At 40.6% G+C, this 23,105-nt stretch overlaps 1 long non-coding RNA gene across 2 annotated transcripts in view; it reads left to right on the top strand.

Moving 5' to 3' along the window:
• LOC133542976 (uncharacterized) overlaps positions 1 to 22,873 on the top strand; it is a 28,239-nt gene extending 5,366 nt beyond the window's left edge. The window contains exons 2-9 of one of the 2 annotated variants that reach the window (XR_009804271.1): positions 15,557 to 15,592; positions 15,671 to 15,714; positions 16,265 to 16,297; positions 16,361 to 16,506; positions 16,575 to 16,629; positions 17,941 to 18,112; positions 21,774 to 21,968; positions 22,597 to 22,873. This is a non-coding gene — a long non-coding RNA (uncharacterized LOC133542976). The remainder of the gene's footprint in view (positions 1 to 15,556; positions 15,593 to 15,670; positions 15,715 to 16,264; positions 16,298 to 16,360; positions 16,507 to 16,574; positions 16,630 to 17,940; positions 18,113 to 21,773; positions 21,969 to 22,596) is intronic. The other variant, XR_009804272.1, reaches the window with a different exon arrangement.
• The last annotated feature ends 232 nt before the right edge of the window (positions 22,874 to 23,105 follow it).

The raw sequence follows: 23,105 nt of genomic DNA, 5'->3' as shown, positions 1-23,105 counted from the left end.
CCAATCCTGTGTGCTCGTTCCATTTGGATCCTCTTGACTTCTTCATCCGAAATGCCGAGTTGCTTCTGCAGAATGGCTGTGACGAGGTTCTCCGCGATGCTGTAAGTCTCTTCTACATCTTTCAGTTCAGTTCAGTTCAGTTTATTTTCAGTCTAACAAAAACATATTCAAACATAGATCACGATTCAAAAATGAATAACATGACTGAAACGGGCAGAAGCAAAAAAGCTTATATGCCCAACATACATTTTTTACATTCAATTAAGTTACCCTTTCTAATAATTCTGCAACACAAAAAGAAATATAGTCATTCGGCATCCACATTCAAGCTGCCCCCCAACAAACAATACAAAAATATGTACCTACACACATACACTTTTCTGTAAATAGATAAACATACATACCTTCTAAATACAACATTTAACCAAACAAACATACATTTCTAGTTCACATAACTTTTTAAAATACATTGTGACATGTTCTTTTTGAAATTAAATACTGAGTCACTCATTTTTATTTCTTTACCAACAGAATTCCACAAATTAACACCGAGAACAGATAGACATCTACATTTAACCACTAGTCTTGCTTTTGGTAAAATAAACCTAGATTCATCTCTTAGATTGTATTTGCTGGTCTGTAGAGTGAAGTATTTTTGAATTCCTTCTGGAAGAGTATTTATTTTTGCTTTGAACATTATCTGTGTTATTTTATAATAAACAATATCTTGAAATTTCATAAGTTTTGATTTAACAAATAATGGATGGGTATGGTCATAATATCCTGCTTTGTTTATTAGCCGTACAGCTTTTTTTTTGCAGCAAAACAATATCATTAGTTATGGTTTTAAAAGTGGTTCCCCAGAGTTCTACACAGTATCTCATGTATGGAAGTATCAAAGTATAATAAATTGTTAACAAAGAATTATAATTAAGTAATTCTTTAGTTTTATACAAAACACCAAGTGTTTTTGATATTTTTGTTTTTGTATAATTTACATGTTGTCTCCATGATAATTTATAATCAATTATAACTCCCAAAAACTTAGTATCAAAGACACGCTCAATTTTATATCCATTTATTTTAATATTTACTTCATTAGATACCTCAGTTTTGGTACCAAATATCATAAATTTAGTTTTAGCAATATTAAGTGATAATTTATTCATATCAAACCAGTTTTTAAGCACTGTCATTTCTTGTTCTATTTTTACCAAAAGTTCATTAAAAGATTTTCCAGAACAAAGGATAGTTGTATCATCAGCAAACATAAAAAATGTTAAGAAACTTGATGCATCACAAAAATCATTAATGAAAATTGTAAATAACTTAGGACCAATTACAGAACCCTGTGGAATTCCACAAACTATATTTTTAAATCCAGATATTGTATTATCCACCTGAACACATTGTTTTCTATTTTCTAGATAGCTCTTGATCCAGGACAGAGCTGGCCCTCGGATGCCGTACTTATCCAACTTATTTATTAACTGTCTGTGGTCAATGGTATCGAAGGCCTTTTTTAAATCAATATAGATGGCTATTGTAAATTCATCATTATCCATAGCAGTACTAACCTCCTCCAGCATATGCATTACTGCATACGTAGTTGTTCGATTTTCCCCAAAACCATACTGCTGCTGCTTAAGCAAGGTGTTTTTTTCCAGAAAATTATTTAACTGTTTTGTAAAAAGCTTTTCTAAAATTTTTGAAAATTGAGTGAGTATTGAAATCAGTCTATAATTTTCCATAAGATGCTTATTTCCGTTTTTAAAAACAGGAATAACCTTTGCTATCTTCATATCATCTGGGAAGTATCCACACATGAATGATTGATTACATATGTGAGCCAATGGCTTAGGAATTAAATGAATACATTCTTTAATAATTACCATATCTATGTGATGTATGTCTGTAGATGTTTTACTTTTAAAGGCTCTTACTGTTTGAATTATATCCACTTCTGTTACTCCACTCAAAAACATTGATTTTAAACGAGGGTTTATTGTGTTTTTAGTCAAGCCTGTGTCCTCATAAACAGGTATTTTTTCTGCAAGTGCAGGGCCCATATTAACCAAATAGTCATTAAATTCTTCCACTATCATTTCTTTTTTGTTTAGTTTTATATTATTATCATTTATAAAGTAGCTCGGAGTCTCATGATTTTTACATCTATTACCTAAAACCTGGTTGATTGTGTTCCATGTTTGTTTAATATTATTTTTGCTATCTTCAAATTTCTCGTTATAATAACTTTTCTTTTGCTTTCGTAGAATAGAAGTCAACTTATTTTTATAAATTTTATACTCCATTTCATTTTGTTCAGTTTTATTTTTTAAGTAACTATCATACAGAACATTTTTTCTATTGGAGGCCATTACTAGACCCTTCGTCATCCAAGGCTTATTTTTACTCACTTTCTTTAGTGTGGACTTCACGACTGGACAGCAGGAATTATAAAGTTCTATCCATTTAAACAGAAATGCCCTGTATGAATCATTACAATTTTCAACATACACCCCTTCCCAGAAACATTTTGAAAGCTCATTCTTAAATGCTTGTATTCTTTCAGGTGTCCTTAATCTTGTTAATTTGAACAATGTTTTTTGTGCTATATTATTTACAATCATACTTTGAATATTCACAAACACTGGAAAATGATCTGTGATGTCACTAAGGAGTATTCCACCTGTAGTTATGTCATGGATATTTGTAAAAATATTGTCAATGAGGGTAGCAGATTCTCGCGTTATTCTGCTTGGTTTATCAATTATTGGTTGCAAACCATAAGTAAACATTTCATTTATAAAGTCATTAGTTGGTTTATGGGTTCTCCATTTTAATAAATCAAAATTGAAATCTCCACACACAAAGACACATTTCTTGTTAGCTAGTTTTCCAAGTACTTTTAGTAGGCTGTCATGGAAAAGCTCTACATGTGACCCAGGTGTCCTATAAATACAACTCAAATATGCACTACGTTCGTTGTTTATTTGTATTTTTATAGTCATACTCTCCATAACATCATCTATAACTAGACTGTCGATAATTTCACAGTAATATTTTTTTTGTACATAGAATGCAACGCCACCTCCTTTTTAATTTTTTCTAATTATATTATAAAAATCATAACCTTCTAATATAAACATATCATTAATTTCATCTGTCAACCATGTCTCTGAGATGCAATTGCTTGGAATGTTGATTTTAAAGATTCCAAACACTCTTGTATCTTCTCAAAATTAGCCCTGAGACTTCTACTATTAAAATGAATAAGCAAAAAACCCTTTAAATCCACATTTTTAAAACTATCCTCTGAGTAATATGAAACATTTATGTTATGTAATCCACTTAGATTAATTTCTGGATCAATGTCATTACAAAATTCTCCTACTTTATCATCATTCATTTCTAAATGACTTAAATTTAGTTCCTTACAGCTTATCCTGTCTTGAATATCTTCTTGCCCAGCTATACTGCTTTCTTCCTCGTCAGAAATATAAAAGTCATTATTAGTCATCCTCCAAAGAAGTTTAACCAAAATATCAATAATGTACTAAAATGTACGATATAACTTAAAAAAACACACATTATCCATAATCCTAATGTCCATATACCATGTGTACCATACATTTTCATTGTCCACATACCATTTGTTGTCCTGATTCAACAAGTTATTTAAATTGTTCCAAGTCTTTCACGTTTTTAATCCATATTGGCTTCATTTGATCCGATCCATTTGGCTTTATGTAGACTTTGCCATGTCTCGTCCATGTAGATTGAATCTTATTTTCTTTCCTGAGAATGCGGCCACTTCTTGGAATTTCACCATTTTTCTTTGTCAGGTGCTTATTCAGATAAATTCCAGTGCCCTTTAGCTTTTTGGACTGTCTCAGCAGCTCCATTTTGTGTTTCTGGTTAACCATCTGCATCACTATTATTGGTCTTGCTTTAACATTCTTGTTTGGAAATGAATAGCATGTTGATATGTTTTGTTTCTCAACGATGATGTTTTTACCTCTGAAAAAGTCCAGGAGTTTTTGCTCAAGAGTTTCAAGTTACTCCGTAGGAGCATCTTCACCTTGGTTCAGCCCAGCTGTAACTCGAGCATAACTGCGGTGTTTCAGCTCTAGTCCTGTGACCACAATGTCATTGACAAGTGATTGTTGCTCCAAATCCTCACATCTCTGCTCCAAAAGTTCAATCCTTTTGTCTCTCTGGATCACATTCTCCTTCAGCTCCTTCACTTCCTCCATGAGGCCCATGATGTTTCCTTGTTGCTTTAGAACCTTAGCAATCTCTTCACCCATGAAGTTTAGAGATTTCTTTATCTCTTCAAGTTCCTCTGACAACTTTTTAATTGTTATTGTCATCTTTTCAAGTAATTTTACACAGGTATTTTAGGTACCGTATTTTCCGCGCTATAAGCCGCCCCGTGTTATAAGCCGCACCTTCAATGAATGGTATATTTAAAAACTTTGTAAACCTATAAGCCGCACCGGGTCATAAGCCGCGCCCATGCTGCGCTAAAGGGAATGTCAAAAAAACAGTCAGATAGGTCAGTCAAACTTTAATAATACAAACCAGTGTGCGAATGTGCAATCACAACAATAGTAACACTCAAAATATTGCAGAGCAATAGCAACATCAATAACTCAACTTTGGTCGAACGTTAATGTCACAGCACACAAAATAAACATTTAAAGCTCACCTTCAGAAGTTATTCCTCATCCATAAATCCCTAGAATTTTTCTTCTTCGGTGTCTGAATTAAAAAATTGGGCGAATACGGCATCCAAAATGGCGGGCTCCGTCTCGTCGAAGTCATCAGAGTCAGTGTCGCTGTTGCTGTCCGGCAGTTCCATGAATCCTGCCTTCCTGGCCGGATCTTTTTTCAGCTATCTTGTTTTTACAATATGCGCGGAAAGTAGCCAGCTTTTTTTGAAAGTCTTTTGGCAGTTGCTGTGAAATAGTAGTCCGTGTGCGGACGGAGAGATTGCGTCTTTTCATGAACCGGAAACACCAAGAAGCTCCACCTTTAAAATCATCCAAGTGAAGTTCGCTTGCTGGCGCTGTTGCCTTCATTGGAATAGTGATGTTACTGACACTTCTGCTTGCTGCTCTCTGCTCAACAACCCACTGTTAGAGTTTGTCCTCCAACTCTTGCCATCTTGCTTTGTTCCCTCAAACTCTGTGTTGTCTTCTTTACTTGGCGCAGGTCATCTTGTTGCTTCCTCCACCTAAGCACCATTGATTCATTTATGTTCAATTCTCTCGCTGCTGCTCTATTTCCGTGTTCTTCTGCGTGACTTATTTCCTTGAGTTTGAATTCTGCGTTGTACGCGTGTCTTTTAGTAGGAGCCATTTTGTGGTCGTCTTTACAGAAACACACAAATGAAATGAATCGGATTAGCCGCGCGCTTCTTCTTCTACGGGGGCGGGTGCTTACCTTGGCGGTTGCGTACCGTAGAAGAAGAAGCGCTTCCTCTTTCCAGGTGGGCGGGTGCTTACCTTGGCGGTTGCGTACCGTAGAAGAAGAAGCGCTTCCTCTTTCCAGGTGGGCGGGTGCTTACCTTGGCGGTTGCTTACCGTAGAAGAAGAAGGGCTTCCTCTTCTACGGGGAAAAAAGATGGCGGCTGTTTACCGTAGTTGCGAAACCTAAACTCTATGAAAATAAATATTTATATTAATACATATATAAGGCGCACCGGGTTATAAGCCGCACTGTCATCTTTTGAGAAAATGTTTGGTTTTTAGATGCGGCTTATAGCGCGGAAAATACGGTAACTTGATGAGCTGCACTGAAGTTTTCAGAAGGCCTGTTTGGGCCTTGATTTGATACTCCTAAAATACCTTTTTCAGAGTCCAATGTTGTTGCAATATCCCCAAAGTAGTGAAGTAAAGTATTCCTTCACCATCAGCAATGGAGCATTTCAAGATATTTGTCTCAGATTCCAGATATATTTGATGAATTGTAGAGAGACTCTGAGCAGGGAGAAGCATTGGCAGCCATCTTGTCACCTTCATCTTCATAATCAGCAACTTGTCCCGCATGCTCCTGCAGCAGAGTTCCAACAAGTCCGCCTTTAATTTCTCGCTCTCTGTTGTCAGTCTAGTAGTTTCGAGTTCCTGGCTTGTTAACTCAACTTTTAGTGTCGTCTTTTCCTTTTTTATCTCCACCATTTCAGCGTGATTGTACTTGACTGATTTTTTTCAGCTCTGGAACGTCAGTTATTAGTTCAATCAAAATGTCCAGTTTTTCAAGTTTTTCAACCATAGCTCGCAACATTTTTCGATCGTCCGGAGTAAACATTGCATTTTCGTCCAAATCCCTAGAGGACAATTGATCACGGACGTGTTTAGATTCCTTTGATCCGCGTTGTGGCATAGTTGCAGGGGAACAATGGGCCACTCGGCGTTCGAGGCACCTTATTTTCAGCCAAATCACCCTCGTGAGTAGAATATATCTCACCAATTGCAGAGAGGCGGATATATATAGTGTAAATGACTTCAAATCTTGTGTCACTGGCGCGTTTATGCCATTTATCACATTACATACTGGGACTTGTGTAGAGACTGTCTCAGCTCACGGTGGCCTAACCTGCTGTCCTTTAAACTTGCTGTATTATATAAGTATTTCTGTCCTTATACTGTAGTGCATCAATACATACACTCTCTTCGAAATATAGTATGTGTTTCTAGCCTTGTACTGTAGTACACCAATACTACAAAAGATAGCATATACGTGTGTAGTTACACTTTTTTTTCTAAAGTTTTTGCGTCCTTGTTGTACATCAATATTACATCCCCCTTGAGATAGTATTTTATATAAGTATTTCAGTACATCAATACATAGACTTTCTCCTATATAAGTACTTCAGTACATAAATACTTACACTTATTTCCAAAGATAGTGTATTGTAAAAGTATGTCAGTAAATCAATACTTAGTTTCTTCTAAAGATACAATGTCTAAGTATTTATGTCGTTGTACTATAGAACATCAATACATAACTTTATTCTAAAGATTATATAAGTATTTCTGTCCATGCATTGTAGTACATCATTACTTCAACTGTCTTTGAAGTATTTCAGTACACGAATACTTATACAATATTCTATCTTTAGAAGAACGTGTAAGTGTTTCAGTACATCAATACTTAGTTTCTTCTAAGGGTACTATACATACAGTGCCCTCCAAAAGTATTGGAACAGTGAGTCCAATTTGTTTATTTTTGTTGTAGACTGAAAACATTTGGGTTTGACAATAAAAGATGAGTATGGGACAATAGATCAACATGTTAGTTTTTATTTCCAGGTATTTGCATCTGGATCTGATACACAACTTAGAAGATAGCACCTTTTGGTTCAGCCTACCCATTTTTCATGAGAGCAAAAGTATCGGAACATGTGACTGACAGGTGTGTGTTGTTGCCCAGGTGTTTCCCAATTACATTGATTATTCAAACACTAAATAGCACTAAATGTCTGAGCTCAGTTTCAGATTGAGTAGGATAGGTTTTGCCTGTGCAGACTGCATTTAGAGTTGGCGCCAACATGAAAACGAGAGTCTATGGGTCTATGGGTGAAAACAAAGCAATTGTGAATCTGAGAGAAGATGGACATTCAATCAGAGCCATTGCACAAGCATTGGCCATAGTGAGTACAACCGTTTGGAATGTTCTGAAGAAGAAAGAAACCACTGGTGTACTAGGCTACAGACGTGGAACAGGACCAAGGAAAACATCAGCAGTTGATGACAGAAACATTGTGAGAGCTATAAAGAACAACTGTTAGTGACATCAGCAACAACCTCCTGAGGGCAGGAGTGAAGGTATCACAATCTACTGTTTGCAGAAGACTTCATGAACAGAAGTACAGAGATTAAACCAGAAGATGCAAACCACTCGATAGCAAGAATAATTGGAAGGCCAGACTACATTTTGGCCAAAAGGTGCAGGGATGAGCCTAAAAAATTCTGGGAAAATGTTTTATGGACTGATGAGACAAAGATTATCTTCTTCCAAAGTGATGGAAAGGCGAAAGTTTGGAGAAAGAAAGGATCTGCTCATGATCCCAAACATACAAGCTCATATGTGAAACACGGCAGAGCTAATGTCATGGCTTGGGCTTGCAAGGCTTCTTCTGGGACGTCATCTTCATTGATGATGTAACCCATGATGGCAGCAGCAAAATGAACTCAGAAGTCTACAGAAACATTTAGTCTTCTAATTTAAAGAAAGATGCAACTAAACTGATTGGGAGATCCTTCATCATGCAGCAAGATAACGACCCAAAACACACTGCCAAAACAACAAAGGAGTTGATCAGGGGCAAGAAGTGGAAGGTTTTAGACTGGCCAAGTCAGTCTCCAGACTTAAACCCAATAGAGCATGTATTTTACCTGCTGAAGAGGAGACTGACAGGAGTAACCCCCTCCCCCCAAAACAAACAAACAACTGAAAAAGGCTATGGAGAAAGCCTGGAAAAGCATCACAAAAGTTTGGTGATGTCAATGGCTCACAGGCTTGATGCAGTTATTGAAAGCAAAGGATTTGCAACTACATATAACCAGGGACGGGGTGGCGCAGTGGAAGAGTGGCCGTGCGCAACCCGGGGGTCCCTGGTTCAAATCCCACCTAGTACCAACCTCGTCACGTCCGTTGTGTCCTGAGCAAGACACTTCACCCTTGCTCCTGATGGGTGCTGGTTGGCGCCTTGCATGGCAGCTCCCTCCGTCAGTGTGTGAATGGTAAATGTGGAAGTAATGTCAAAGCGCTTTGAGTACCTTGAAGGTAGAAAAGCGCTATACAAGTACAACCCATTTATCATTTATATTAAGTCCTATACACTTTAATGTATTTTAAGGTTATATGTTCCTGTGGGAGCCTATCTATATTATTTATTTATTTATTAATTGTTTTGACAATCTAATCCAATAACGTCAATGATGATGTTGATTAATTATTGGCTGTTTTAGATGGATTATGATTAAGTGAGCCACTTCCTCCTCCTATGGTTAAGAAGAAAGGACAGCTGGGCGTTCCCTTTCTCTGTCTGTCATGCTGAAGGAGTGAGGAGTGAAATAGTTTGTCTACCACCAAATAAGTTATTTTGATTATGTAGAAAGTCAACAACGGAGAATATTTTTTGTTTGTGAAAATAAATTATCAACATTTTTAATCTAGAAATATCTCCCTGAGTGCTTATTAAGGAATTTAGTGAGTATTAAACCTCCTCCTCAAGGCTACTTGGCTATCTTTATTGTAATTTTTTTGAAACTTTTTGGAACGACAGAGTAGCCGTAACAAGTAAACAAACTACACTGTAGACCCGAAGGACAATCCACGATCGCTCTGCACCGACGACAGCAAGCAGCCGGCGGGCCGTGAGTAAAATCAGCTGATGAACGTCATGAATGAATGAATGATCGCGCCGCTGCGCTGTATGGAATCATTTTAACGCTATGGAAAGGAAAGTTGCAGATTGTGGATGTGAAATGCAAATGTTGGAAGGATGTTTAGGAATGAACTAAACAATGGACTAAGTGTAAAATAAATTGAGCAGTGTGATTATTTGGAATGATGTCTGGCACACCTGAGACGGCAGCTGAGGCCGACCACATGCCGAGAACGCGCATTGCTTCGCGCAGAGGCAGACTGGGCGCGTGCACAAGGAAGCTAAATGAAATAAAGACTTTGATGACTCATGTTAGAAATGCTGATAAAGTCAATGATGATTTTGAAGTATTTAAAAGAGCTGTGGATGGATTTAAAAATGCTCACAACTTTGTGCAAAACTTGCTATCAGAAGAGGAAAAGAAAAACGATTATTATGACTGGTATGAACCCAGAATAATAAATGTGAATTATTTCATGAAACATGGAAAAGAGAAATTGCACAATCAAAAGTTGGACCACTGGACAGCATATCAAATATATCTCACCAATCAAAGTCTGTCACTGGATCAAAAGCCTCTAGATGTTCCTCAGTATCCTCAGAATTAAAAAGGGCCAAAGCATAACAGGCTGCTAAAGTGGCTCGAGCTGCTGCACTGAAGGAAAAACACATCTTGCAACTGGAGGAAACAAAGCTTTAAGCAAAGATGGAGCAAATGTAACTGGAGGAAACAAAGCTTAAAGCAAAGATGGAGCAAATGGAGTTGGAAGCAGATCTCGCAGCATCAACTGCTAAAATACAAATCCTTCAAAGTGATTTAATTCATGAAAGTAATGAGGTGGCTCAGGAACCCATGACTGAGTATTATGATTCTCACCATGAAAGAGAAACTATGGCGAGCAATGTGGACTTTATAGAGTTTGGTGTGATACCCAAAACCCCACTTCACCAAACCATCTTAAGTCTCCACAGACCTCTACCTAAAAGGAACCCCAGCACATCAGAAGATCTAAATAAACCTCAAAACAAAAACGCAATTAAAAAACACAAGACCCAGAATGTAAATCAGACTCAAATAAAAAATCTCTCTGCACAAGATAATGTGGTTATTAATGCTGCTCATGATAACTTGGAAATGGTTATTCAAAGACAGAGTGAAATCGTAAAACTCATTGTCTCACAGCAAAAACTCTCTACTACTAGCTAGAGAGATGTCTGTTTGATTGTAACCCACTGGCATATCAGTCTTTTATCCATGCATTTGAACACTTGATTGAAGACAAGACTGAGAATCATCAAGACCGACTCTACTACTTTGAACAGTTTACATGTGGTTTGCCAAGAGACTTGGTTCACAGCTGTTTGCACATGGAAGCCAGTAGGGGCTATAATGAAGCAAGGCGCCTCTTAAAGGAACACTTTGGAAATGAGATGAAAATTTCGGGAGGTTACTTGGAAAAAGCCTTGAATTGGACAGCAATTAAAGCTGAGGATGGGAAAATGCTTCATGCATATGCAATGTATTTGAGAGGATGCTGTAATGTAATGCAAGATTTACAGCATTTGGAGGAACTTGATATCCCATCAAACCTAAGGCTGATTACATCCAAACTACCCTACAAACTCAGAGAAAAGTGGCAAAGCACAGCTTATGAGACACAACAGAGGACTGTCAGGAGAATCAGATTCAACAATTTTGTGGATTTTCTAGAAATGCATGCCAAGATGCTTTTGGATCCATTGTTTGGAGACATTCAGGACCAAATAACGAAAAGGCCTCTTCCAAGAAGCACAAGTGGACTAAAACCAATTAGAGGCATAAACAACAGCTTTGCTACTTCAGTAGCTGTGAATACAGAGTCAGCAGGAAGCGCTGTAAAATACTCTGTTCCACTGCAACCTGCTCAAACCACACCCAGTGGTATCATCCCTTTATGTAGTATTTTAATGGCAAACATGCTCTGATTGACTGCTCACAATTCAAAACACAGTCACATAACGAAAAGATTGATTTTTTTTTAAGAAGGTAAGGATATTGTTTTGGTTGCCTACTAAAAGGTCATTTGAGCAAAAATTGTAAAAGAAGATTAATGTGTCAGGTTTGCAAGATGAAACATCCTACTGCACTTCATATTCCAAGTGAAAAAGGCCCAAAAGCGGCAAAAACAAGCAAAGCCCACTGTTGGGACAGAAGATACCCCTATAAGCATTGCTTTTGTTTCAGCCGGTGATGCAACCGGGGCCGGGATAGACTGTGCACTTGCAATTGTGCCAGTCAGAGTTAACGCGGGAAAAGGGAACAGGTATGTTCGGATCGATGCCTTCCTCGATCCAGGCAGCACGGCAACATTTTGCACAGAGAATCTAATGAACAAACTGAAAGTGAAAAGACGCAAAACACAAATTATTTTGCAAACAATAGGACAGGAAAAGCCTGTGAAGACCTATGAGGTTAGAGGACTGAAGGTTGGAGGGTTCGCATATCTGGACCTGCCAAAAGTGTATACACAGAGCAAGATACCTGTGTCAAAGGAAAACATCATCACAAAGGCTGACTTGAAGAGGTGGCCATATCTTGGTGGTATCGACTTGAAGGAAATTGAGGCAGAGATTAAACTTATTTTTGGGACTGATGTTCCTTGGGCAATGGAGCCGTTGAATATAATAAACAGTGAAAAAAATGGACCATATGCAGTCCAAACCATACTGGGATGGGGGCTAACTAGACCACTCAGTTGCAGTGCTACAGAAGATGCTGGGCCCACTGCAGTATCAACTAACAGAATCTTTCCAGGATAAAGACAAAGTCACACCTCGGGATAAGTTCAGAGAGAAAGAAAGACATCGCCATTCCTCCTCTTCTTCTTCCAAAAAAGGCCAGGACAAAGATAAAGAAAATATCTCTTCTGGAACCGATGGACAAAGGAGTATCTTCGACTCACGCAAGAAAAAAGCAAATGGAACAGCACAAGAAGAAACTTGAGTCCCGGAGATCTGGTGTTCATTGTTGATAACACAGCACCAGGAAACTCATGGACGATGGGCCGTATTGTAAAGACATTTCCAGATGCCAAAGGCTTATTTTGGTTAAAACCAAGACCAACACGGTTCAACGACCAATCTCTGCCTGCAAATGGAAGCAGCTTGATGGACTGAAGGGGGATTTGGTTCTCCAGCCTTGATGAGTCGATGACCGCTTCAGATATGACTATGGACTTTGAGACTAGACCAGTAACTCAATTAATCTTGAATTTAAAGAACATAATTGTTTATATTCAATTGTTCTATTATGGCTCCTTTGAATTATATTATTTATGTAATTGTTTAGCTGAAGCACACAATTAGGGGCCGGGTATGTTGGACCCTATCTATATTATTTATATATTCATTGTTTTGACAATCTAATCCAATAATGCCAATGATGATGTTGATTAATTATTGGATGTTTTTGATGGATTATGATTTGACTGATTGTGTTCAGCTGCTCACATTCCTCCAGGTGAGCCACTTCCTCCTCCTATGATTAAGAAGACAGGACAGCTGGGCGCTCCCTTTGTCTGTCTGTCATGATGGAGTGAGGAGTGAAATAGTTTTTTTTACCACGAAATAAGTTATTTTGGTTATGTAGAAAGTCAACCACAAAGAATATTTTTTGTTTGTGAAAATAAATGATCAACATTTTGAATCTAGAAATATCTCCGCTAGTGCTTAAGGAATTTAGTGAGTATTAAACCTCTTCAAGGCTACTCGGCTATCTTTGATTTAGTTTTTTCGAAACTTTTTGGAACGACAGAGTAGCCGTAACAGTTCCAATAGTTTTGTTCACCTAAAAGTGTTGTGTTCCATTACAAATAATATTATCTTATAAGTTGTGTATCAGATCCAGATGTAAATACTTGGAAATGAAAGCTAAAATGTTGATCTCTTGTCTTATATTCATCTTTTGATGTCAAACCCAAATGTTTTCAGTCTACAACAAAAATAAAGGAACTGGCCTCACTGTTCCAATACTTTTGGAGGGCACTGTATAAGTGTTTCTATCCTTGGACTGTAGTACATCAATACTTACACTTATTCTAAAGATAGTAAATGATCCAAGTCTTTCTCTCCTTGTATTTGTAGCACACCATTACTTAAACTGACTTCTATTGATAGCATATACAGTTGTGATCAAAATTATTCAACCCCCACACAATTTTGGTGTTTTAGCAAGTTGGACATTTATTCCTTATTTTGTTTATAGTCATATCAAATAAAGATGTGTCAAATAGACAAATGCAACTTAAATTGTAACACTGTATTTTACAAAATACCAAAAAAGGACATTTTTCTTAATATCTCATTGACAAAATGATTCAACCCCCTGGTTACATGCATCTTTAGTACTTAGTAGAACAACCTTTGGCAGTATTGACATCCTTCAAACGTGATACATAACCGGACACAAGCTTCTTGCAAGCATCTACAGGTATTTTAGCCCATTCCTCTTGGGCAAAGGCCTCCAGTTCATTCATATTCTTGGGCTTGCGTGCTGCAACTGCCTTCTTCAAGTCCCACCACAGCTTTTCTAGAGGATTTAGGTCTGGTGACTGTGAAGGCCACTCCAGAGTCTTCCAGCCCTTCTTCTGATGTTGATTTGGAGGTATGTTTGGGATCCTTGTCCTGTTGGAAGGTCCAACGTCTCCCAAGCCTCAGCTTCCTCACTGACTTCATGACATTTCAGCTAATATATCCTGCTAGGAAATAGAATTCATAATGCCTTGAACGCGCTGGAGATTCCCGGTACCTGAGGCAGAGAAACAGCCTCAGAGCATGATTGACCCCCCACCATGCTTAACAGTAGGAAAGGTGTTCTTCTCTTTGTAAGCTTCATTTTTTCTCCTCGAGACATAACCTTGATTCATAGGCCCAAAGAGTTCCAGTTTTGTCTCATCACTCCATAGAACAGTTTCCCAAAACCTTTGGGGTTTGTCCAGATGATTTTTGGCATGTTATCTATTTTCTTGTGCCTGGTAGTCAGAAGTGGTGTGTGCCTGGGAGTTCTGGCATGGAGGCCTTCATCTCGTAGCGCGCACTTTATTGTCTGGGACGAAACCTGCGTTCCCCCTCTGCAATGTCCTGTTGTAGTTCCTCAGCTGTTACCCGGGGGTTTTTCACCACTGTACGCTCCAAATACCGGACAGCAGTTGCACACAGCATCCTCTTTCTACCACGCCCAGGTAGTGTTTCCACTGTGTCTTTAGCTTTAAACTTGCAAATTATGCTCCCAACTGTGTCTCTTGGAATGTGTAATGTCTTTGCTATTTTCTTATATCCATATCCTTTCTTATGAAGAGAAATTACCTCCTTTCTTGACTTCACCATGTTGCAAATACACCATTGACCCACTACAAGAAGCTGAGCGTCACAGTCTTTTTCAATCAGTTTAATTTTGCTCTTTATGCTTCTAATCACATCTACAGGTGTTTTCAACACCTGATTGAAAATATTTTATTCAAATTATGTTCTTAAGAGTTCTGATCTTCAAGGGGTTGAATAATTTTGTCAATGAAATATTAAGAGAAATGACACTGTTTGGTATGTTACAACATATAATGTTGTAATTCAATTTGCATTTGTCGACTTAATGCATCTTTATTTGATATGACTATAAATAAAATACGGAATAAATGTCCAACTTGCTAAAACACCAAAATTGTGTGGGCGTTGAATAATTTTGATCACAACTGTAAGTGTTTCTATCCTTGTCATGTACTTTCTCCTAAAGGTAGTATACTATATAAGTATTTCAGTACATCAATACATACACTTTCTCCTAAAGATAATATATTATACAAGTGATTCTGTCCTTGTACTGTAGTACACTTTATTCTAAATATAACAGTAAACTAAGTATTTCTGTCCCTGTACATCAATACATAGTTTTTTTTTGTAAAGATGGTATATAAGTGTTTCTGTAAATCAATACTCACTATTTCCCCTATAGTTCAAAATTATATAAGTGTTTCTATCCTTGTACTGTAGTACATCAATACTTACACTTTCTTCTAAAGGTAGTGTTTTATAGAAGGTAGTGGAATTAGGTATCATGTACAAGATGTATTTACGGGACATTTTTAACTCCATGTTATACATGTATGTTTGTCCCCTCATTCAAAGGGCTTCCAAAGAAGAGGTGGACCCAAAGGAGACATTGTGAGTATCACTTTTGTTTGTGAATGATTGGAGCCTTCAATATGAAACACTAACAAATATTCTGTGTTCTGCTTGAAGGTAGACTCCGACGTGGAGGGACTAGCTGGTGAGAAAGGGAAAAAGTAAGACCAGTCATTTTGAACTTTCTGAAGTTGACCTGTTGATATTTAAATATTGAAAGCAAAGACAAATAATATACTATTTGACTGAGACCCATTTTGGGTCCCTAAGACTTTTAACAATCAAGGAAAGACCTTAAGGTTTTAAAAACCAAAATGGCCCCTACATTCGTTAACTTTTAAGTGTGCGGCCCTTTGTGGTAAAGTTTTGGACATCCCTTGTTTCGTTTTAATGAATAGCTGAGCAGAAAGGAATCCTGTATAGATTATACATTAATAGTACTTTAAAACATTTTTTTTAATTAAAGTGAGTCATTGTGTTTCAGTATTTTTGCCCTGCCACTTGTAGGAACCCTCATTCTGCATGTTTTTGTACAAACTATTGTTGGACAATCTCTCAACGCTGCATTCAAACATTTTCATAGTTGAACCTTACATGTAGAAACACAATTGTTTCTTGGTGCTGTGCTTACTAAACGGAGGAAAACAAATCTAAAGGACAAGAACTTGCAATTTTTAAAATCAGTATCTCATGATTGTTTGGGTGTGACAGGGTATGTCTGGAGAATCTGGCACTAAAGGACAGGTGAGTTGTGTATGATCATGTGTTAAGTAAATATACACTTCATGCACTTGTATGTGTTTGCAGCACAGAGTGAGGAGACCTTGGACATAATGGTCCAACATGGAGACTCTGGGAAGCCAGGTGATGTAGGACCCCCTGGACTGCCTGGTCCTCGGGGGTTGAAAGGCATGAGCGGTGTGCATGGCAGGCCGGGTATTGAGGGTCCACCGGTGAGTCCACTCACTGTTTGGGAAATGTAATGGTTGTCACTTTTACACAATGTTGTTCTTCTCTTCAGGGACAAGATATATCTGACCAGCATATTATTGATGTGGTATAAAGAATGTTGCAAGGTGAGCTTTACCACTCTAATTTCCCGCCCAAAAAATAATTGCTTGTTATTGTAAACAAAAACTCTATTACATATGTAAAGTTTCAGTTCAATATGTCAAAATTGAAAATGACAGTTAGCCAAAATCAAATCAAAACCAAAAATGTTGGAAGATGTGTGGAGATGTGGTGGAGAGGTTAGGGTTAGTGTTTTATAGGAAGGAATAAGTTATTGTGTATAACAGGGGTCACCAACGCGGACACCCTAACCCTAACCCTAACACGTAAGGACCAGATGAGTAGCCCGCTGGCCTGTTCTAAAAATAGCTCAAATAGCAGCACTTACCAGTGAGCTGCCTCTATTTTTTAAATTATATTTATGTACTAGCAGGGTTAGGGTTAACCCCAACTCTCGCTTTGCTCGACATTTTTAATTCTAAGAGAGACAAAACTAAAATTTAATTAGAAAATCCAAGAAAATATTTTAAAGACTTGGTCTTTTTACTTTGCTTCTTATAACTTTCAGAAAGACAATTTAAGAGAAAAAATACATTCTTGAAAATGATTTTAGGATTTTTAAACACATATACCTTTTTACTTTTTAAATTCATTCCTCTTCTTTCCTGAAAATTTAAAATGTTAAGCCCGCCAGGCTGCACCAAACTTTTGGTGCTTTGTTCACACAGAAAAGTACAGTGGTGTATGTGCAGCAACTATGAAGGTTGCAAGCCTGTTTGGTTCCACTTATCTTTGTGAATCAGCCTTTTCTGACATGAACTTCATCAAGAAGAAACACAGAACAAGCCTCACTGATGCACATCTGCAAGACTCACTCAGAGTTGCAGTTTCTAGTTACACAGCAGAGTACAACACACTAGTTAACAGAATGCCATGCCAGGCTTCCCACTAACTGACAAAGAAACATATATCAGATTTGGTGTCCAGTTCAAAGTGTGACATGATGAGAGTTGACTTTTGTATTTTACGTGAGTTATTATTTGTACAAACATGGTACAAAGTAATTCATGATTTGTTAAAAATTGTTAGTGGCTAGCTAACCTTAACCCTAACCCTAAATCATTAAGATCAGTTTTTCCACATAATATTTATTATTAATAATAACATAGAGCTAAAGGTAAATGTAGCAAATTGGCTATTTTTGGCAATTTATTTAAGTGTGTAATAAACTGGTAGGCTTTCGCATAAATCAGTACTCAAGAAGTAGCCCTTGGTTCCAAAAAGGTTGGTGCCCCCTGGTGTATAAGATGTATGTATGGTATATTTTTAATCTCTACATTATACAGTTCCTAAATGAATCTCTTTTTTTGTGACAGAGAGGCTGGCAGCAGTAGCAGTGAGCACTACAAGGGCTGTGCCTTTGAACAACCGGCTATTCTGGTCCTCCGTGATTAATGGTTCCACAAGGACCAAATGATTTGCCTGGTTCCCGAAGAATTCCTGGAACGATGGAAGCTGACAGACGGATTGGAAACACAGGTCTTAAAGGTAGGGACATGTTTAGTTTCATCTACAGTAATGTGTGTGTGTATACATATGCTTACATATACATATTTAAACATGTGTATACATTTGTACCAATGTGTACATATGTATGCACATTTTTTTTAGTCAATATACAAACGTACAACGAATTAGGGTTAGGGTTAGAGGGTTAACCCTAACCCCAACCCTAACCGACTGTCTTTCTATGCCTAAAACCTACCCTCTAACCATAACCCCAACCCTAAACGACTTTCTTTCTATGCCTAAATGCTACCCATCTCGCTTTCTCTTTAAATCTAACCCTAAATCCTTACCCCAACCCTAACCCCAATCCTAACCCCAACCCTAACCGACTGTCTTTCTATGCCTAAAACCTACCCTCTAACCCCAACCCTAACCGACTTTCTTTCTATGCCTGAATCCTACCCGTCTCTCTTTCTCTTTAAATCTAACCCTAAATCCTTACCTTTACCCCAACCCTGACCGACTGTCTTTCTATGCCTAAGACCTACCCTCTAACCCTAACCCTAACCCTAACCCTAACCCTATACCCTAACCCCAACCCAAATCCTTACCCTTACCCCAACACTTACCCTAACCCAAATCCTTACCCCAACCCTAACCCTAACCGACTGTCTTTTCTATCCCTAAGACCTACCCTCTAACCCCAACCCTAACCCCAACCCCAACCCTAACCCCAACCCTAACCCCAACCCTAACCCTAACCGACTGTCTATCTATGCCTAAGACCTACCCTCTAACCCCAATCCCAACCACAACCCTAACCCCAACCCTAACCCAAATCCTTACCCTTACCCCAACCCTAACCCCAACCCTTACCCTAACCCAAATCCTTACCCTAACCATAACCGACTGTCTTTTCTATGCCTAAGACCTACCCTCTAACCCCAACCCCAACCCTAACCCCAACCCAAATCCTTACCCTTACCCCAACCCTAAGCCCAACCCTAACCCCAACCCAAATCCTTACCCCAACCCTTACTTTAACCCAAATCCTTACCCCAACCCTAACTGACTGTCTTTTCTATGCCTAAGACTAACCCCAACCCCAACCCTAACCCCAACCTTAAACCCAACCCTAACCCCAGCCCCAACCCTAACACCAACCCTAACCCCAACCCTAACCCCAACCTCAAACCCCAACCCTATCCCCAACCCCCAACCCTAACCCCAACCCTAACCCCAACCGACTGTCTTTCTATGCCTAAGACCTACCTTCTAACCCAAATCCCAACCCTAACCCCAACCGACTATCTTTCTATGCCTAAAACCTACCCTCTAACCCCAACCCTACCCGACTTTCTTTCCATGCCTGAATCCTACCCGTCTCTCTTTCTCTTTAAATCTAACCCTAAATCCTTACCCCAACCCTAACCAACTGCCTTTCTATGCCTAAGACCTACCCTCTAACCCCAATCCCAAACACAACCCCAACCCCAAACCCAACCCTAACCCCATCCCAAATCCTTACCCTTACCCCAACCCTAAACCTAACCCTAACCATAATCCTAACCCCAACCCTAACCCCGACCGACTGTCTTTCTATGCCTAAAACCTACCCTCCAACCCCAATCCCAACCACAACCACAACCCCAACCCTAACCACAACCCTAACCCCCAACCCAAATCCTTACCCTTACCCTAACCCCAACCTAAATCCTTACCCTTACCCTAACCCAACCCTAACCCTAACCCCAACCCAAATCCTTACCCTAACCCCAACCCAAATCCTTACGCTTACCCTAACCCCAACCCTTACCCTAACCCAAATCCTTACCCCAACCCTAACCCTAACCAACTGTCTTTTCTATCCCTAAGACCTACCCTCTAACCCCAACCCTAACCCCAACCCTAACCCCAACCCTAACCCCAACCCTAACCCTAACCGACTGTCTATCTATGCCTAAGACCTACCCTCTAACCCCAATCCCAACCACAACCCTAACCCTAACTGACTGTCTTTTCTATGCCTAAGACCTACCCTTTAACCCCAACCCCAACCCTAACCCCAACCCTAACCCTAACCCCAACCCTAAACCCAACCCTAACCCCAGTCCCAACCCCAACCCTAACACCAACCCCAACCCTAACCCCAACCCCAAACCCCAACCCTAACCCCAACCGACTGTCTTTCTATGCCTAAAACCTACCCTCTAACCCCAACCCTAACCGACTTTCTTTCCATGCCTAAATCCTACCTGTCTCTCTTTCTCTTTAAATCTAACCCTAAATCCTTACCCTTACCCCAACCTTAACCAACTGCCTTTCTATGCCTAAGACCTACCCTCTAACCCCAATCCCAAACACAACCCCAACCCCAAACCCAACCCCAACCCCAACCCCAACCCTAACCCCAACCCTAACCCCAACCGACTGTCTTTCTATGCCTAAAACCTACCCTCCAACCCCAATCCCAACCACAACCCCAACCCTAACCCCAAACCCCAACCCTAACCCCAACCGACTGTCTTTCTATGCCTAAAACCTACCCTTTAACCCCAACCCTAACACCAACCCTAACACCAACCCTAACCCCAACCCTAACCCTAACCGACTGTCTATCTATGCCTAAGACCTACCCTCTAACCCCAACCCGAATCCTTACCCTTACCCCAACCCTAAGCCCAACCATAACCCCAACCCAAATCCTTACCCCAACCCTTACTTTAACCCAAATCCTTACCACAACCCTAACCCCAACTGACTGTCTTTTCTACGCCTAAGACCTACCCTCTAACCCCAACCCTAATCCCAACCCTAACCCCAACCCTAGACCCAACCCTAACCCCAGCCCCAACCCTAACCCCAACCCCAAATCCCAACCCTAACCCCAACCCTAACCCCAACCCTAAGGGTTAGGTTTAGGGTTGGGGTTGGGGTTAGGGTAAGGGATTAGGGGATTAGGGTTAGGGTTAGGTTTAGGGTTGGGGTTGGGGTTGGGGTTAGGGTAAGGGATTAGGGGAATGCACAGTCCGTCAAGGACTGCCAGGGTGGTGCCCAAACTGCGCGCAAGGCCCCGGGGGACCCCGACCAGAAACAACAGGCACACAACGACAACAACGCTAGTGACACTCAATGTTGGAAGCGGCAGCTGTAGTGACCTGCGTGTGTGTTGTTGACCCCTCCAGGTGACCTTTGGGGAGGGGTCGTTGTCGTTGGATGTCAGCGAGTCCGTGTGAGAGGTCAGCGTGGCCGTGTCCCGTCTGCTGACATGTGACGACGGCTGTTGCAAGGTGGCAAACGTGCTGACCCTCCGGATGACCTCTCGTGTGCCTGGCGCACTCGAGCAGCAGGAAGGGGTTAGGATTCGGGTTAGGGTTAGGATTGGGGGAAGGGGAATGCACAGTCCGTCTGCAGCCCGCCCGGGCGACGCCCACACCAACCCCGGAACCCCCCGAAGACCCTGAAAGGTGCGCATGCTGCGTCAGACACAAACAGCCAAATTAGTAGCGGACATGACTGGTCCTGCCACCCAGCGACGCGTTTCGGTCTCTTGACCTCTTCAGGCTGGCTTTGCACTGATTGCAGGATGTAAACATCTTTTTAACTGCGAGTCTGTGCCTACTGGGACACTCCTAATTCCCTAGTAGGTGGGGCACTTCTAATCCCCTAGACTTTACGGCTTCTCTATCTTTCTCTACAGCAGGATGTGCTCCATTCGACTGCTGGAGAGTTCTGTGCCGTTTTGAGCAGGAGGAGAATATATAGGGAGGTCTGCAGTGGGCGGGGCTCCAGCTCAACACTGCAGCGTCGATGTTTGACTTCTCCAAATGAATCCTACAGTTGTGATGTGTCTACTCGACATACAATGTGTATCACAACGTGGACAAACACACAGGTAAGTATTATGGTGTTTTTTGAAAGCATTAAAATGTTTGCTTTGATGTTTCTCCGACTCCTGTTTATTGTTGTGTCTAAAACAAGTTTCGGTACTCAACTTGTGGCCCCCCAACAACACACACACCACAACAAAGTCCCCAGAAGGCTTAGGGTTAGGGTTAGGTTTGTGGTTGGGGTTGGGGTTAGGGTTAGGAGAGAGAGAGAGTGAGATAGAGAGAGAGAGAGAGAGAGAGAGAGGGAGAGAGAGAGAGTGAGTGAGAGAGAGAGAGAGAGAGAGTGAGATGAGAGAGAGAGTAAAGGTTAGGTTTAGGAGAGGAGAGAGTAAAGGTTAGGTTTAGGAGGTGAGAGAGAGAGAGAGAGAGAGTGAGATGAGAGTTAGGTTTGGGGTTAGGATTAGGGTTGGGGTAAGGGTGTGCTCGGTCCGTCTGCAGCCCGCCCGGGCGACGCCCACACCAGTCGCAGAACCCCCCGAGAACCCCGAAGGCGTACAACGCCAAACTCCTGGGTGTGCAGTGTGGTGGCAAACACGGCCAAATGTTTGTGGCTGTCCAACGACGCGTTTCGGTCCCTCAGACCTCATCAGGTTGGCTGTTCTCTAACACACGGCTTCTTTCTTGTCTTCACAGCTGGATGTCCCCTCATCGACAGCTGGAGAGCGAATGAGCAGGTGGAGTAGGAGGAGGACTTATTTATGAGAGCTCTACAGGGGGTGGAGCTTCGGTTCCCCTGCAGTGTCACAACGGACCCCTCAGCCCAACCACGCAAGACAATGTAAATATGGTTGTTCTTTTGTGCCTCAACTCCTGTAATGTGTTTGAGCTCCTCACCACACTGACATGGTGCCACTTGCACTCACGTCCCTCGCAAACAGAGTCCCCAGGAAGCCCCACGACCGGCAGAACGCCACCCAAAGACGGACTGGAGGCACTGGCGGGTTAGGTTTGGGGTTAGGATTAGGGTTGGGGTAAGGGTGTGCTCGGTCCGTCTGCAGCCCGCCCGGGCGACGCCCACACCAGTCGCAGAACCCCCCGAGAACCCCGAAGGCGTACAACGCCAAACTCCTGGGTGTGCAGTGTGGTGGCAAACACGGCCAAATGTTTGTGGCTGTCCAACGACGCGTTTCGGTCCCTCAGAC

The sequence above is a fragment of the Nerophis ophidion genome, linkage group LG25 (assembly GCF_033978795.1).
Source record: "Nerophis ophidion isolate RoL-2023_Sa linkage group LG25, RoL_Noph_v1.0, whole genome shotgun sequence".
Classification (NCBI taxonomy): domain Eukaryota; kingdom Metazoa; phylum Chordata; class Actinopteri; order Syngnathiformes; family Syngnathidae; genus Nerophis; species Nerophis ophidion.
The sequence above is the reverse complement of the archived record's forward strand: the minus strand, read 5'-3'. Positions and strand labels throughout refer to the sequence as shown.